Below are 13,618 nucleotides of genomic sequence, written 5' to 3'. Positions count from 1 at the left end.
CTTTTGTCCATTTACTGTATTTATTTTCCCCGATTTGAACTATAAAATGGTGATTTTCTTGAGTCAAAATGAGAGTACCCCTAAACATTCTTTAAGGGAAAAAAGCACTGCATATTGCCATTGCAGGACCAGGACCTCTCTGGTTGATCCTGCTGGAGTTTTGAAGCTCAGGATGGCTTAATTCCCTAAAATGTGCTTACTCTTGGAAAGAGTAGAATACTATTTAACCTTAAAATTAGACCTTTCTCTCTCCCTCTCCATGTATGTGCAAGATGGGGGAGTACTTATTCAAAACCTTGTTTTCCATCACTAGTTAGGATATCACAGTTGAAATCGGACTCTCGCAGCAAACTCCCCGAAGACAGCAGCATAATAAAAAGGTCTTTAAGGTCTTTTCTGAATGATGCAGAATGAATGCCCCCTCTCTTCCGGCTTTCTCCTCTTCCCAGTAAGAATTAGAAAACGATTCTCCCCGTACGGACATGTGATCCAAGCTAATGACAGCAAACGAGAATGCCAGCTGCCGTCCCGGTGTGGCTCTCGTCTTGTTCCTCTGCTCCTCAAGGTAACTTTGTGCTTCTTTGTTCCAGCCTTGCTTGTTGAAAAAAGATGCAAGAAGTCTGGAGGGGTTTAGGAAACACTTTGTGCTTTTTATAGCACTTTTCATTTAGATACTACAAAGCATTCTTTATATGTTTAGCTGTTATCACAGACGGGGTAAATGAAAATAATCTAAAATGTGAGTAATTACACTAGCCCTTTGGAAATAAAAATATATTTAATTGATTAATACTTTTGGCAAGGGATTATTAATATGGGGTGTCAAAGATACTTAACGTCATGCAGTTCAAAAGCTTTTGACATTTAAAAAAGGTACCCCGGTTAATGTGGAAGTGGATTTTTCTTTTTCTTTTCTTTTGACAAAATTAATTATTTCAGTGCAACTAGTTTTAGAAGAAGCATTCTTAATCTCTCTCACAGGATGGAATGCCTCTTCTAAAACACAAAAATATGTAAAATTTGTAAATTCAATAAATAAAATTTATTGTAAAACTACACACCAATGCCTTCTGGAACATGTACGTGCCACAGTTCCAAACAAAGGCCTGGTTTGGATGTGTGCATCTTGGTGTAATAAATCAAGATACACATAAATCTTGTGTGCCTGTGCACAGTGGACTCTGCGCTTGCCATATTTGACCCAGGAAGTCTTAAATTACAGGCAACCATATTTCCTATGACTTCCAAACTGTGAAACTGTGGCACCAGGATAGGAGGAAGACAGACCCTTAAAAGCCAAGAAGTGAGGAAAGAGCGGGAGCTCAAAAGCTAAGTATGCAGATGCAAGGCTTAGGCATAAATCTAACCAAAGATAGATTTCCCTTCCTGTTTGAGACCTGTTTTATTAATATGCACATGTATGCAGAATTAGGGTGCAATCCTACACATATGTGCGACAATTTCTGAATAAATATGCAAAGGATCACAGTTTTAATTACTGCTTATTGTGAAATAGTAATATAAATGGCCCATTATTCTTTAAAATAAATCTGAGCAGCTTACAAACCAAAACAAAATCACATTATGACAGTAAAAACACAGAACAGCATAAAGCAGGTAAGTAATCTTACCATCAAAATTGAGATAGCACCAGATCAAGAAAGGGGGAAACAAGCCTAAAAGAGAATATACAGCAACTCAAAGAGTCTTCAGTCCTTGTCAAAGGCTGCTCTGAAAAGCAAGATCTTAATTTGGCATCAAAATGGGTTCCGTGTTGGGGATTAGGCCTCCCTATGTTATTAATATAGTAATTAATCAGTTAAATTTAATGGGCTGCATTCCATGATAGTCATACTCGGAGCAGACCCACAGACATTAATGGACCTATTAAACAGGCCCATTAATTTAAAGGAGTCTACTTTGAGTAGAACTTAGTTCGCTGCAACTTAACATGATTAATCAACCAAAATTTCAGTTCACAAAAAACCCATAAAATACAATTTCTGTCCAACATCTAACTGCTACATAACTGTTACTGGTATATTTATTCTTTCAGGATTGCTATTATATTGTCTCTTTGGTCATATTACTTGGGGTTGCCATATGTCCTCTTTTTCCAGGACAAGTCCTCTTTTTAAAAAATGAGAGTTGTGATAGCGATCTTTTTTGCTCTGCAAAATATGGCAACCCTAAACTGCTTGCCAAATTGCTTCAGTGAATCCTAAGCAGCGTAAACACAGCAGATGCTATAATAATTAACAAAACCTAAAGTCGGTGTGTATGTGTGGAGAATGGTTTCAGTGAAAGGGAGCAGAAGTTGCTTCACTTTGCCCCTTCAGAACTGCCAGCCATAGTCTGCCAAGCAGCCGCTTCTGGCAGCAGAATCTCAAGGGTGCCCCACCCATCTTTGCCACTGCCAGCTTGGGGGGGGGGTAGCAGGGGGCAGACCTTCCTGTTTTCCCTCAGGGGAAAGTGGGATGGGCTGCCCTGCTGTAGAGCATTGAAATGGGTCTCATTTATTGGAGTTCTAACTCCTCAGTGCTTGCCAGTTGTAACAGAGCTGAATGCCTGGTTTCTGGCCCACCAGCTGGTGATGGTGCCACAGAGGCAGGTCTTGACATGGTTACCTTCTCCCTACTAGTAAAGTGAATCCCCACATGTGGAGGCAGCGGGTACCAAAAGAAGAAGGGACGGGGGCTCTTAAGGGGGTCTCCGCGGATTGGACAGACTTCCCCCCACCTGCCACAAGTTACGCATGGAAATCATTCTCTATGAAAACAGCCTGACTCTGCCAACCCTACTCAATGCGCGGCAGCCGTGAAAAGGGCAAATTCCATGCTAGTGTTCATTATGACAGCAAATGAAAGTAAAACAGCTGATGTCATAATGCCGTTATACAAATCTATGGTGCGATCACATTTGGAGTTTTGTGTACAGTTCTGGTTGCCTCACCTCAGAAAGGATACCATAGAGTTGGAAAAGGTTTAGGAAAGGGCCAACTCATTTGACACTTTTTTCCAGGATGACAAGGAACCAACTCTTTGGGTTCAGTCAGTCAACCAGCTACAAATCCACCTAACAGTTACCTTGTTCAACCCACATTTCACCATCTTCCTTGTGAGAATATTATGGGGGACTTTGTCAAAAGCCTTACTGAAATCAAGATACACTATGTCCACAGCATTTCCCTAATCCACCAAGTTTGTAATTCCATCAAAAAAAGGAATCAGATTGGTCTGGCATGACTTATTTTTGAGAAACCCATGGTGGGTCTTAGTAATCACAACATCCTTTTCTAAATGCTAACAGATGGACTGTTGAATTATCTGTTCTAGGACCTTTCCTGGTATTGATGTCAAGCTCACTGGTCGGTAGTTACCTTTCCCCCCTTTTTGAAGATGGGGACAACATTTGTCTGCCTCCAGTGCGTAGGGAGTGGGAGGCAACAGAAAACAGTGCATCTACATTAGTTATTTCTATACTGAATCAGAGGTTCTATGTTGAATCAGAGTGCTAGAAGCCATTTTCTTTTGTTGCAGGACCTGGTTATAGATTTTGTTTTGGGGAGTTCTACATTTCTGAAAAGAAGCCAGCCTTTGACTCAGCCCGTTTAAACTGTTGTTAGCCCATCCAAAATGCAAATTTGTCTTGATTTGATACCTCACTATGATTAATCGTGCAGTTAGCCTGACATATTGTTAACAATAAACGTGTGATGGAAATGCAATGACAACAGATTTCCCCCCTTTGCCCTGACGTTGGGTGGCTGTTCCTCAAGCTTATGCTGTAGCATATGTTAGCACAACTCTTGAATGAGCAAACCAGATATACTGTCTCAAACACCTTTCTCAGCCAAAAAGGCATCTCTTTAACCAGATGGCTTACCGTATGTAAGGGGCTAGTCATCAAGCCAGTAGCTAGCAGCCAATCTAAAATACGCATAAACACATGATCCAACGCTTCCTGGATTGTACAATGCCAGACTGCAGGTATTTGAATAAAGTATTTGAATACTCCTACATCAGACAACAAATTTCTTGCACATAAACAACTAACACATTAGGAAGAAAATTAGCACATAAGCCCTCTTCCTGACCTCGTAATGTGGTTTGTTTCGGTTTTTTGTATAGGGTCGTTTTGGGGATGGATAAGAATTCGAAGATGCAAGACACCCCCCCAAAAAAACAACAACAACAACAACAACAACAACTATGCAATGGAAATGTTGCAGTCTATAGCTTGTCTGGTCTTCATTGGAGGGTGACCAGTTTCTACCATTGTGAGGGGTTGGGGTGAGACTAAACCCTAGTGCCCTGCTTTCTATTGTCTATTTCTATTTCTGGTACAATCCCTGTAGTTTAAAGCAGTTTAAAAGTGAAGGCTTCCACTTCCTTTTTGAAAAGAACCATAGTGGGAAATATTTATTTCTCCTATACAAAAGGAAAGAAATGCATTAAATCTTTCTTCTCTTCTTTTCCGCAAACAGACCTTTGGTTTAAAATAAAATGCTTCTGTAGTAACAGTGAAAATTTGAAACAGTGTGACAATCCCAGGTAGTTGGTTCCCCCCACCTTTTTCTTTCATTTTTTTAGTCAGCTGCATCAATCAAGGAATGTTTTTGCCCTGATATTTTTTTGCTTGTGCCGCTATGCCAGCGTGTGACATGGCTGACAATAAAGGCAGCCTGTATTTGTTCCCCTTGCAGCTGAGGACAAAAGGGTCAGAGAAAGTGCTTTTCCTTCTTTCGCTTAGCCATTCTGTTTCGTTATGAGAGAGTTGCTTTAAGCCAGGCCTGCTCAGCCCAAAGCCCTGTTTAGACATAAGAGTCATATCTCACTGATCCAGCTACTCCCAGCTTGCATTAGGTTTGCCCTCCACTGGTGTCTTGAGGCTGGGAAATGAATCGCCGAGACTTATGCCTTTTTGACAGAGAGCTTAATGCAGCTCAGCGAACTGGAGTTGAGCTAAGTGTGCCACGGCAGTCTGGGTCTGATGTGTTTAAACTTTGGGCTGTGCAGCTCAGCATCTAATAGTGGGAGGTTCTCCTGCCAGCCCCCACCTGGCTAGAACAGATCGCTAATTTCCCCTGCTCCTGCCCCTCTTCATCTGCCTAAGAAGATTTTTCTAGGCTCAGAAACAACAGCGGCTTTAGAAACGGAGCCTCCTCTTTGTCGCTCTAAACAAGGATGTGCTGGGACTTTTTGCGTTCCTTTTGGGTCGCCACTTCTTTTTAACTTACGAGCCTGTGTTCAGACACTGAACAAGGTCCTCCTAAAATATAGGAGAGGGATATACGGTGATGAGAGTAGCATTTTTCATCCAAAAATGCTGCAGTACCTAGACAGGCATTGGCAGTAATACTAATTCTGCCTCTTTCCACTTCATCTCACTGGTTTCATATTGAAAGGTTATTTTGCTTTTTGCTTGTTTCCGTTGTTTCAAACCCCACACAACTTTACAAACAAGTGACGTTTTGATGAGGGAATTGAATGACAGTCTGAAATTTGTCCTCATGTTTATTTTTTTTAAAAAAATTCTTTTTATTAGTTTCAATTCACTATACAACACCAAACACTAATAAAACAAAAAAGACAAATCGAAAGAACAAAACATTACATAACAAAAAACACCAACAAATTAAACATACAATAACTAAATAACAAGACAATAGTTGACTTCCCTTCAACTCGGTTTTGGACTATGTTACAAAGGTTTTCTTTCTGCAGTTTCACTTTCTTAAATCTCTTTACGTCGCAGGCGCTATATCGAGCCTACTGTGATTTTTTAATTTCTTACATCTGTTTCAATATATGTCAAAAATTTATTCCATTCATTGTTAAACTTTGTACCTTTTTGGTTTCTTATTTTTTGTGTCATTTTTGCCAATTCTATGTATTCAAATAATTTGATTTGCCAATCAAATTCGTCCTCGTGTTTAGATGAAAAGTATACTATATCCAAAATAATGTTCCCTGTGATCTTAAGGGTGACCTTTGACATGGCCTGCTTTAAAAAGTGGCTTCATGGGATGACTAACTCAAGAGTTAACAAGCCCAATTTATCCGGTCTTTTAACTGAAGATGTACCAGAGGACTTTACCATTGCCTGCATCTGATCCATATCTCTTGAATTCACATTCATCCTTCCTAGGAGGGATCATGTTAAAGCCAGACTGCTGAGATTTCCCTTGCAAACTCTATTTAAGAAGGAGATTCACACACATGCTCAGGATGTTCACTTAAAGTTAACTCTAGTGGTCTGGAAAGCCAAGAAAAGCTAAGAAATTCAAGGCTAGAGCTAAACCTTTGCTCCACATTGTAGAAGTGTGGCTGTTTTGGCTTATGCTTTATAGAAAGTGAGATTACAAACTGTTTGAATTGTCTTGATGTATTACAGCTACAGGACTATAGGTTGTATTTCAGAGAAAACCATTCACTCGGCCACTGACATACACACCCGTGAACGTCGCTGAAAGGATTAAGTGGCAAAACATCTGGGCTGAAATATTTGAGCTGTTTACTCTGGAGTAATCTCAGTCTGACTGCTCTGAAATAAGTGGCTTGATCACTGAGACCAGGTGGAGCTATTTTTGCCTTTAGAATGGGAAGGAACGCAGAGCAAGAAGCTTGATCATCATTCTAGCATAGTCTTCTCTCCCCTTCCTGTTTTCTTTATCTTACGGCATAAAGAAAGAACAATGTGTGCCTTTTGTTCATATACTCTCAGCCACATTCATAATTTTATTTATGCAATTGTTGTTAATATTATATTTATTTTATTTTACTTTGCATTATACTCTGATTTACTAGCACAAACCTGAAAACTGGGAAATGCAAATACAGTGGTACCTCAGGTTAAGTACTTAATTCGTTCCGGAGGTCCGTACTTAACCTGAAACGGTTCTTAACCTGAAGCACCACATTAGCTAATGGGGCCTCCTGCTGCCACTGCGCCGCCGGAGCACGATTTCTGTTCTCATCCTGAAGCAAAGTTCTTAACCCGAGGTAATATTTCTGGGTTAGCGTATGTAACCTGAAGTGTATGTAACTTGAGGTACCACTTTAGAGGCTTTCTGTGCCTACGAGTGACCTTCGCTTTGGCCTGCCTTGAGTGCCCATGTTCCATCATGATGTCCTCCTCCTTTTTTTGAGGCTATACATATGTATATAAATCTCCCAGCCAGACAGAAGTCTGCATAGTTATTCTTACATTTTGTTATTACTTTTGTTCTTCCGTTTTAATCCTATGTTACTTCTGATTTCCTTAAATAAAATCAGTTCTTTTTAAAAGTGCATCCTGTGCCTTATGGGTTCACACTTCATCCAGTCAGGCTTTGGTTAATGTTCCAGAAAACTCTGCTACGGTCCTCTGGTGAATTCTTTTGCCATCAAAAATAAACATGAGGGGGCAACGTGAGGGGGGGGGGCAGGTTTTTAGGGGTAGTGCTCAGTTCACCTAGGGAGGCCCTTTTGCTGCTCACCTTTTGGTGTACAGGAGTTGCATGTGCCAATAGCTGTCAACATGTCCCTTTTTTAAAAAGGGAAATTCCCTTATTCCGAATAGGATTCCTCGCAAGAAAAGGGAAAAGTTGACAGCTATGCATATGCCTGCTCTGTGCCTTATATTTCTCTGTACTATTTCTGTACATGCCTGTACTATTTCTCTGTAGTGATGTATCTAACATTTCCCACTCCACAATATTGTTATTCAACAATCTGGGTCTTTCATGAGTCCTCTTCCTCCTCCTCCAAATTGCTTGCATCAGTTCCTTGCTGCCACTGTACGCTGTTTGGGGCAGGAACCTGCCTAATTGCCTAAGCAACTATATAAAGTGCTAGGTACATTGATGATTGTATAAAAATAACAAGTAACCGTGAAGGGGTACATGCAGTGGGAGTAGTAAATTGCAGGTGCAAAGGCCTGTCTTGGTATGCTGGATTCCCCCTCCTCTTTTTTCTTTTTTCAAAAAGGTGATTAGTCTATATATACATCACCAGAGAAAATATAAAAACAGCTTGTTCGTGGTTGTCTATTTACAAATGGTTTCTGTCTTGATAGGTTGATTTTTAAAAAGGTGCCAGCTGCATTCTTTTTTTTTTTTTAAGTGACAGCTGTCATAACCATTCCACTTCCTATTCATTTCCTTTCGCAGTGACAGCATTCCAGATCCAGATGTGAGCTGCTGCTAAAATGGCAGCTGGGCTAGAGGGAGAACAAACGCTTTAAATAAATAAAGCCTCTCAGGTTTTCCGTTATAAATCCTGACACCGGGATAGGCCTGCCAGTTTTTTTCTGGAGGCTGCCCAAGCCTGAGGCATGTGTGGAAAGTCCCATGTTGGTCCATCTTTAAAAGTTCAGTTGAATCTTGACCGCCTCTCTTGTCAGAATGATTCACACCCTCATTTATTCCAAGCCATGTCACTGGCATATGTTTTCTGTCCAAACAAACAAAAAAAATCTGTTCTTTGTCCCATGCCCTTAAGAATTACTGGCCACTGTATTCTTTGTTAGACTGACCCATACAGCCTCTGACAATTGATAGATACTGCTTCCTAGTTCAAGTTTTAAACGCCTGTTGGTGGGATCCCTGTAAAGTACAGTGGTACCTTGGTTCTCAAACTTAATCTGTTCCGGAAGTCCATTCCAAAACCAAAGCGTTCCAAAACCAAGGCGTGCTTCCCCATAGAAAGTAATGCAAAATGGATTAATCCGTTCCAGGCTTTTAAAAACAACCCCTAAAACACCAATTTCACATGAATTTTACTATCTAATGAGACCATTGATCCATAAAATGAAAGCAATAATCAATGCACTGTACTATAAAATAAATAAGACAGTATTGTAGATGATAAAAATTAAAATTATTTTTTTCTTCTTACTTGCACTGATGAGAGTCATTGTTTGGATTGGGGGCTTTTATCCATTTCCGCAGTCACACAATCAATCAGTCAGTAGCTGAACTGGGTTCCACACAGTCACAAAAACAAATTAACCGAAAAAGCCTCAAAAACAAAAATGCAAATAAATAGCAAAAACAAAAGTATCAAACTTAATTTGTTCCAGAAGTCCATTTGACTTCTGAAATGTTCAAAAACCAAGGCACAGTTTCTGATAGGTGCAGGTGCCTTGGAAACAATAGCTGACAGCCGCATCGGACATTTGGCCTCCGAAAAATGTTTGAAAACTGGAACACTTACTTCTGGGTTTTTGGCATTTGGGAACCAAGTCGTTGGAGTACCAAGGCATTTGAGAACCAAGATACCACTATACAAACTGTTCAGTCTCTGGGAAAGGGCTGGTGAAGGCTTTGCAAACTGCTCCATTTATGCTTGCAAAATACACAGGTGATTGTAATGCTAGCACCTGTGTGGCACTTGGGAAGATTCGAAGTGATTCAGATACACCTTCTGGTGGCAATCCTCACCGACAACTCTGCAAGTCAGACCCGTCATTATTGTTTCTCTACTGAATCTGAGAGAGCAGCTTGCTTGAGGCCAGCTCCTGAGCTCATGGCTGATGTGAGCTTCAGATGAGCAACTTCTTGATTCAAGACTCAGGCCTGCCACCAGTTCTCACCCTCCAGCATAAACATCTTGCAATCCTTACAGTACGGGGGCAGTGGCCGGGGACCCATGGCTCACTCTTCCTGGCTTCCTGGCTTTTCTTTGTGACCTTCCCCAGATGTTAATTAAACTACATCCATGTACATCAGGGCTAGGCAACCTAAGGCCCGTGGCCCAGACGCGGCCCAATTGCCTTCTCAATCCGGCCCACGGACAGTTCAGGAATCAGCGTGTTTTTACACGAGAAGAATGTGTCCTTTTATTTAAAATGCATCTCTGGGTTATTTGTGCGGCATAGGAATTTGTTCATCCCCCCCCAAAAAAAAAATATAGTCCAGCCCACCACATGGTCTGAGAGATGGTGGACCGGCCCACGGCTGAAAAGGGTTGCTGACCCCTGATGTAAATGGTAGCATTATTAGAATAATAAAAAGTAAATGCATGTTGTGAAATAACAAGAGACTGCTATAGATTATAAGTGATTTCATTCAAGCTGCCACAGAAACTGGGAGTACCAGTCTCTCCTTGCCTCCTACCCAGTCTGGTGGCTGACAGGGCTTTCCCAGAGATCTCACGGTTCAAGTTATGTCCGTCTGTATCAGGGCAGCTCAACAGGTGTCCCTCAGTGCCTTTATGGGTGGCCCCCAGCAACATTTGCCTCCCCCAGCCCTGGCACTGCCTTCCCAAAGCCAGTTATGAGGCGCTGGGCTTTGGGAACAAGGCATGAGAGCTCTGACAGGGTTCTGGAGACCTCCAGCCTCCTTTCCAAAGCCTAGTTAGCGCTATCCCACCTTTGGGAAGGAGCTGGGAGGGCTGCCTTATACCTCCTTCCCAAAACGCTGTGCCTCTCTTACCTGGCTTTGGAAAGGCAGCGCAAGGACTGAGGTGTGTGTGTCAAATTTTGGTCCTGCTCCCCACCCGCCACATGTGCAACTAGGCTGTGTACAGCCTGCGGGTTTTGTGTTGAAATATTCTTGAAGCCCACTAGGAATAAAAATTTGGATGGCCCTGATGATCTGCATTTATCCTTAAATTGATTGGATGTCATGTCAAAGAATTTTTCTGCTAGTAACTACTGTCCAGGGCTTAGGTTAGGGCTGCTATATGTCCAGAATTTCCCTGACATAGCCAGGATGTGTCCGTTGAAAATGGCGTCTGAGCTGAATTTTTGGAAAGCGGCTAAAATGTCTAGGAAAACCTGGGTGTTTGTCAGTCCACTTGAAACCTAAAAAAGCTCAACAACTTTCGTGTCTGGATTTCACTTTTTTAAATATGGCAACCCTAGCTTAGGTGGATTTTTACCTTCTGTGCCATTTTCAAGAAATATGGATCAAATCTAGGTTCCTGAGGTCTCTTGTCATTGTATAACCATAGTTTCAACAGTTACTTTGCATTTCTGGACAGGTGGGAGCATAGATTGCTAATGAAGTAAGGCAAATATCTACAGCAATAGGTTGTAATATCTCCTATTGAATTCCAGGTTTCCTTTGATTTATCAATGTCGCATTTCGCATTAAGGCACCCCACTGTCCGTTTCCTTCATTTCCTTTCTAATTACGACTCCTCAGCTTGGTAATTGGCTGTTGCGCTTTCTTTTTTAAAATTCTTGTTTTTAGTTTATTGAGCAAAGAAGTAGAGTAAAGTAAAAGGAAGTAATTATGGAAACAAAGGGCTAGGAAAGGCTCTTCTATCCCACTGCCAGATTTCCAGTGGTAAGTGAGCAGAAGAAAGCAAACCTAAGTTGAAAGGACTTGTCTTCATTAACACAGCGTTCGACCTTCCATGCAAGCCAGACCTTCAGACCCTTCACATATTTTGGTGAAAGGCTACAAAGTGTAGCTTGCTTGATTGGCAATTTTTTTATCCCACTTCTCGGACACAGTGTGCTCACACCAGTTGTGTGAGTGAGGGGGGGGGCTACTATCAGGTTTACAAACTAAAAATGACAAGACACTGAAAATGACAAGACACAAGGACAGAGAAGGGAGATCAGCCTTGCAGGTGCTGCTGAGCTATAAGTTGTTGGATCCATCTGTCTCAAGAGACAACGGAGTGAGCCTCCAGGGGTGAAGTCAATCCGCTGCATTAGCAGCAACTTGGGCAGTGTGTATGGAGGTCCTGGACTGCCCAGATGACAAGAGTGGGCCTTGCTGATGTGGTCCAATGGAAAGCAGATATGTTTGATGCACCAGCTTGGTTGCCGGAGTTGCCGGAAGGAGGAGTACAAAACGCCATCCAACTGAGTCCACTCTGGATTTGTGTAGGTTTTATGCCTTAGCCTTTTCTTCTCCCAAAGATAAACCACAAGGCAGTGGAAGTTTAGGATCAGAGTTTTCCTTCTCCTAAATAGGCTAGGTTGATGAGCCACTTTTGCCCCTCACTTCCCTCTACGGCACATGCAGAAGCTGCCTTCTTGAGCACTGAACCCACTATTGGTTTTGTCTGCTCTGATATGCTGGGAGGGACCTTCCTAGGCCTGTCTCCAGGGAAGGACCCTTGGGATGGGTTCCTGGTCCACTTCTGGCAGAGGAGCCTCTGGCTGAGTCAGAGATGGAGTTGAAGTCATCCCACAGCCCTTGAGAATGTCATCACCAGAAGGTCCAAGGTCAGGCAGCTAGTTGACAGTGAAACACACATCCAAGCATCCAGCGTCACCACACAAGGGTTCAAGAAATGGGCTGTTACAGCAGACTCAATTGCCTGCAGCTAATGCTGGGTGTGATCTGGGAGGCTGCGCTATTCAGTCTTCAGTTACTGGAACAATGTATGTCCTTCATCTCCTTGTTCCTGAGCCCAAATCCTTTGCCTTGTCCTGTTTTCTAGTGGATCTCTTCAGTTGTTGACCCCTAGCTCGTTATCAACACCGACCCTGGATTACATTTTCACTTTATTTTGATGTCTTTGACTGACCTTGGTTTGACCTCATTCTTGCTTTCTGGACTTTCTAGGAAACAATGCAATATCAGTAGGCTGCAGCAAGAGGTTTCCTATTAGGGGACCTTCCGCTGTCTAGCTCACAGATTAATACCTAACCTGGTTTGAGCACAACACTGAGGTCCCCTTTCTGCCTTGCAGCCTTTATAATAATAATAATAATTTATTATTTGTACCCCGCCCATCTGGCTGGGTTTCCCCAGCCACTCTGGGCGGCTTCCATAAAAACCAGAAATACACTAAAATATCACAGATTAAAAACTTCCCTGAACAGGGCTGCCTTAAGATGTCTTCTGAATGTCAGGTAGTTATTTATCGCTTTGACATCTGATGGGAGGGCATTCCACAGGGCGGGTGCCACTACCGAGAAGGCCCTCTGCCTGGTTCCCTGTAGCTTTGCTTCTCGTAATGAGGGAACCGCAAGAAGGCCCTCGGCGCTGGACCTCAGCGTCCGGGCAGAACGATGGGGGTGGAGACGCTCCTTCAGGTATACTGGGCCGAGGCCGTTTAGGGCTTTAAAGGTCAACACCAGCACTTTGAATTGGTGTGAATGGTGCAGCAGGAGGGTTTTGGCAGTGCCAAGTATACTTCACTGAAGCCAAAAAGTTCAGTACCTTTATGAACTTACAATATAGACAGAGCATGATGACTCACTCTTCTTTGTTATTATTGGCCCTGGGCAGGAACTAGATGCCATGGGAGAAAAACAGGAGTCCTGCTTCTCCTGCTCTCTTCCACAGCAACATCTACTCTACAACTACTACAAAATGTGTGATGTGACATCACTGCACCACAAATTTCCCCATCCCCAGTTGTATTTCACTGACTTTTTTAAGGAACAGGTAAGCTTGCACTGTGGGGATATCACATCAAATATTTTTGTATCTCAAGAGATTTCCAGAACAGGAGATATTTCAGTGGCAGCCAGGCATCTCCAGTAACATCTAGTTCCAGCCTTATGTCTGGAGCTTAAAAAGCAAACCTTGGGTGGGACAGGGATGTAGTGTGGGAGGTGGGGAGGCAGGAGCCCCAGGTGCACAATTTTTAGGGGGTGGGAGCCAGGCACCCCCATGCAGGGATTCCCACCCCACCCTGCTTGCCGCTGGGGGTCTCCGAGCCCC

At 42.5% G+C, this 13,618-nt stretch overlaps 1 long non-coding RNA gene across 1 annotated transcript; it reads right to left on the bottom strand.

The window, feature by feature from the left end:
• Positions 1–368: 368 nt before the first annotated feature.
• On the bottom strand, positions 369–2,818 carry LOC310828723. The gene is made up of 3 exons (XR_014557091.1): positions 2,740–2,818; positions 1,632–1,676; positions 369–591 (listed from the first exon to the last, which is right to left on the bottom strand). It is a non-coding gene; the product is annotated as an uncharacterized lncRNA (long non-coding RNA).
• Positions 2,819–13,618: the final 10,800 nt, after the last annotated feature.

This window comes from Podarcis gaigeae (assembly GCF_964106915.1).
Source record: "Podarcis gaigeae genome assembly, chromosome: 12".
NCBI lineage: Eukaryota > Metazoa > Chordata > Lepidosauria > Squamata > Lacertidae > Podarcis > Podarcis gaigeae.
The sequence above is the reverse complement of the archived record's forward strand: the minus strand, read 5'-3'. Positions and strand labels throughout refer to the sequence as shown.